This window comes from Pinus tabuliformis, chromosome 5_1 (assembly GCF_031772625.1).
Source record: "Pinus tabuliformis cultivar Carrire ecotype Pingquan chromosome 5_1, CPIR1, whole genome shotgun sequence".
In the NCBI taxonomy this organism is placed as follows: domain Eukaryota; kingdom Viridiplantae; phylum Streptophyta; class Pinopsida; order Pinales; family Pinaceae; genus Pinus; species Pinus tabuliformis.
The window spans coordinates 560,353,625-560,358,687 of record NC_142305.1 but is presented as its reverse complement, the minus strand read 5'-3'; positions in this window follow the sequence as shown (position 1 = coordinate 560,358,687).

Below are 5,063 nucleotides of genomic sequence, written 5' to 3'. Positions count from 1 at the left end.
ACTTTCTACCATGTCCATTAGATTTCAATGGAAAACAATGCATGAAGAAGGTTGTGGAGAATTCTAACAATCTTTGGCATTGTACAAAATGTAACGGTGACTTCCCAGAATGTGACTACCATTACAAACTTAAAATTGAGCTACATGACCACATCGGGCACCTACAGAATGTCACAATTTTCAATGATGCAGGGAACGAGCTCATGGGCATCATGGAAAAAGACCTGTTCCTTCTTTCTATCAAACCAACTAATCTGCAGGAAATTTGTGGCTGAATTTCAGTACGCTGCTTCCTGCTGACACTTTCTATTAAAGCAGATTACTTCAATGGTGTTTAGTGCTTGCAATCAATACTGATGAATTCAGAAGAAATTCGATATGCCTCTGCATGCAAGGAAGCACTCACTGACATTCAAGCAATGTCCACTTCAAAACGACCTATTGTTCGCCACCTTTAAAATGTTTTTTATGGTCTATTCTAACACTACTGTTTGTACATAAACAAACATTTCCGCACAACTCATTGTTTCATATTGTTGTAAATTATACACCCATGTTATTATGATGCACACTGTCACTGCAAATACTCTCTTTGAGTTATTCCAAAATATGTATATTTACCCTTTTCATTTTACATAATATAGATATCAACATTTTTAAAGAGTTACTATATACGTTTCCCGTTTGTTGTTTACATGCTATACATTGATCTCTTTCTTGCTAATCTATTTATGCTATCGTTCAAACTTGTCAAAAAAAATGAAGAAGAAGGGAGGAAAATGTTGGTTGTCTTGCTTCTCTCCTCTCAATAATAGATGCCAAAATAACATATGATTTTATAGTACTCCTAATTGCATGTTTTTCCTTCTACCTAATCTACCTACCTACATCGATGTTCAAATAAAAAAAGTCAATTCTAAACTTGTAATACATTCTCCAAACATGCACTACTCGTTTATGAAAACTAAAAATAATTATTTGTACTTGTTTAGATATGCCAAAAACAATCAAAATACAGACAAAAATGAGCGGCGATGTCTTCTTTATGCACAGCAAAAGGATAGAATAAATGCATGACAGCGACTACTTTATGAAAACCACAACAACCCTACTACTTCTTTTACATCCCTTCCCACCTCAAATGCTCTCCCAACTATACAAACCAACCCATCTCACATTCATCAAATCCAATATAACCCTCCCCTTAATGAAGAACATTGTTGCTTTGAAGAAAGGATTGATGGACTTTCTACCATGCATGTTTGCACCATATGCAAGGAATCATACCCAAGAATGAAAACAAAGCTTTTTCACAGTAGACTTTCTTGTTTTCGTTATGCATCATCTAAATCTACCAATCGTTTTTCTGAACTGGACAACATCAACCCTGGAGAACAACCCTATGTCCTTCAACAGTTAACACAAGTTGAAGAAATGCTCATTGCACATGTCAACCCCATTCTACAAGTCACTCATGCCCGTGGTGGTCAATACAAATATAGTGGCCATACAATTAGCTTCCCTCAAGACATCACCACTATTGCCAAACACTTACCCCGAATTCTTTCTGACTTAGACATCCTCATTGTGAAAAGGCAAAATCCATCTGAAAAGGCTTACGAATTCTTCGTTTGCAAATCATATGTCCTTGTGGCCCTTGAATACAAAATAAAAGATGACCCTTACTACTGTGATGTTCAATTCAATTCATCTGCAATTTCTGCTCTACCAGATCACCCTACAAATATTTCTTCTCTTCTCCATAATGTAACCACCTCCTCTTTTGAACCCCATCAAACCACTACTGATTCTACTTATGATACAAATGTCTTGCTACCTCCATTAGAAATCCAACCCTCTTCTTTCGTTCCAGTACTCCCAAATTCTTGTACTGAGCTTGAGCACATTTGTAACTATTTGCACTTGACGCATTCAAATTCAACAAGCTCTATCAATTGGCCTCCAATATCTTTAATTGCTATAAATGAATATAACACCATCGGCCTCTTTGCCATGACATTCCCCACACTCTTCCCTAGAGGCATTGCAATGATCATGCAACCAAGACTTACAAAAGTTGAGATGCATGAATATGCTTTACACTTGTTGCACTACCATGATAACTGATTTGGCCAACATCCAAAATTCCGCTACTATCTTTAAAACATTCTAATGCACCATGGTAGCCAAGAAACTGCTAGTGTTTTCGTAAAGAAGTACATTGAGAACAACTTGCCAACAACAGTTTCAGACCTACGCCAGTGTCTTCGTGACTCTCCAGATTCAAGATTTCCATAGCAAATAATGTGGTTTGGTTCAGCCATACAAGGAACACGGTCTTTCTGGAACAAACGACGATCTGAGCTGACTGACATGATCATGCAAATAGGAAGCCCGACATTCTTTTTCACTCTCAGTGCAACTGATACTAAATGGCATGACCTGCACACGATCATGCCTACCAGTGTTCCTTCCAATTCATTCAACCACTTCCAATGGAAAATTCAATACATAATTAAAAACCCACATCTAACATCCCAATATATGCATTGCAAATTTACAATTTTCCTTGAAGAAATCCTACAAAAAAGCCTCCATGCAGTAGACCACTGGTGCAGGTATTATTTAATATCCATTTCCCTCTACATTAATTTTATACATTGCATATATATGTATTAACCAAATGTAACCTTCATGTTATATTCTGATACGAATGGCAACATAGAGCATCCACACACATTCATGGCTTCCTCTCGTTGCAAAATGCACCAAACATGGACACACATGACTGGGACAATGCATTAGAAGTTGCTAATGCACAGAAATATTTTGACCACTATGTAACTGCCTGGAATCCACGTCAGGGAGAACACCAAAATATTCCGCTTCACCAATCAACAATTCATAACCCATGTCTTCTTAACACAGCATCAATATTCATGTCCAATCATTTTGAAGACTATATAGAGCTCGTCAACTGCATTTAACGTCATACAAAGTTTCATTAATCTTCTTGTCTTCGCAAGAAAGACAATGTACTTAGCTGCCGATATGGAGTATCGTGGGAGTTGAAGTCCACTTCTTCACTTTTCATTGATGATAAAGGTCATAAAACCTACATCCCTATTCACAATGATCAAAGATTGAATATTCACAATTCCGATCTACTCTCTATTTCGAGAGCAAATGTTGATTTCCAACCAATCCTTTCTCGCCATGCTGTGTTGAAATATATTTCAAAGTATGTAGCAAAAGCAGAAACAAGATCTGAGAGCTACCATCAAATGCTATCACAGCTATCACAAAGAGCCATTCCAGAAGCACCTACTATTGCTGTCATCTGAAAACTCCTTACAGAAACCATTGTAGATAGACACATTGGTGCACAAGAAATATGTCATATGTTACAAAAGCTACCTCTCTCTCTTTGCAGCCGTACATTTCATTCTTTGAATGTCAATAAGACTTTTTTTAAACTTGTTTCACAAGGTACTGAGAATCCCGGTTCGACACCAAACTTTATCCTTGCATATATGAACAGGCCTGTCTCATTAGAATCATTACCCCTCCTTGAAGTTGCACGCTCGTGTTCATATTCTTCCCAATGGAGAAAAAACCAATGGAAACACATATTCCCTCCAATGATTGTACAAAGTGCCATTCCAGAAGCACCTACTATTGTTGTCATCTGAAAACTCCTTACAGAAACCATTGTAGATAGAGACATTGGTGCACAAGAAATATGCCATATGTTACAAAAGCTACCTCTCTCTCTTTGCAACCTTACATTTCATTCTTTGAATGTCAACAAGACTGTTTTCAAACTTGTTTCACAAGGTATTGAGAATCCCGGTTCGACACCAAACTTTATCCTTGCATATATGAACAGGCATGTCTCATTAGAATCATTGTCCCTCCTTGAAGCTGCACGCTCGTGGTCATATTCTGCCCAATGGAGAAAAAACCAATGGAAACACATATTCCCTCCAATGATTGTACATTCCTTGCCCAATGGAGAATCTTTTAAAATGTACATTACATGTTGTTGTTGTTGTTATATCCACTTTCGACTATTTTAATAAGATTTAAATTTAAATAATCATAAAAAACAAATTTAAAATATAAAAAAAAATTAATATTTATATAATCATTATTACATATATACCCTAAATCTATTATTACATTTTTGTAAATTTTGTTTTAATAAAATAATCTAAATCCTTCCTCACTCTTCTTTATTTCTTCTAGTACACTGCTTGGACACAAATTTAACTTTGTGCGTTTTATTTATTTCATTCGTTCTGCTTCTCGTGTCTCTACCGTGATTCCCAACCACGTAACAAATGTTATTCGATTGGTTGAGTGTCTTAAGTATATTGTGGTTGAGCGACGCAATAATGTCCGGTCAAAAAAACATCTCAAATTAATTATTAGTTATATTGAAATTTTAATGATATATTTGAATAAGGAATTTAAAATAATTAATTTCAATTTAAAACACTTCACAAATTATTAGGTTGTCAATGTAGGGCCATAAACTTTAAAGATCACTTATCACAACATTGAGAACCCATGTAAAGTCTCGTGATGATGAGCAGTTCAAAACTTCATAACTCTTAGGAAAATAACTTTTAAAATTTTAAATCTATTTTGAAATAATCAAATTAGATATATTATAAAAGTATTATCAAAGTTATTATATTTTTTCATCATATATGTGATGGATTTTGATCCGGATTTAAGCAGGAACGCAATAGATTACAGAGATAACCATAAATACAGAGATGCGATAACCATAAAAATAGAGATGCAGCGGAAATAATACTTCATTTCACTAATGGAGAATACTGAAATATGCTTACAAATAGAAATGACCCAGCTAGGGCGATGGTAGCTTATCTCTGAGAAGAGATGTGTCGGCTACATGCCTCTGAGCTGTTCCGAACTGTCTTTACAATGAGGCTCGAAGGCCTATTTATTATTGAGAAATAATGGAAAACCCTTAACATTCCAAAACCTAACCCTAGAAGATGAAAACGCCAAACTATGGGCCCCGTTTGGGT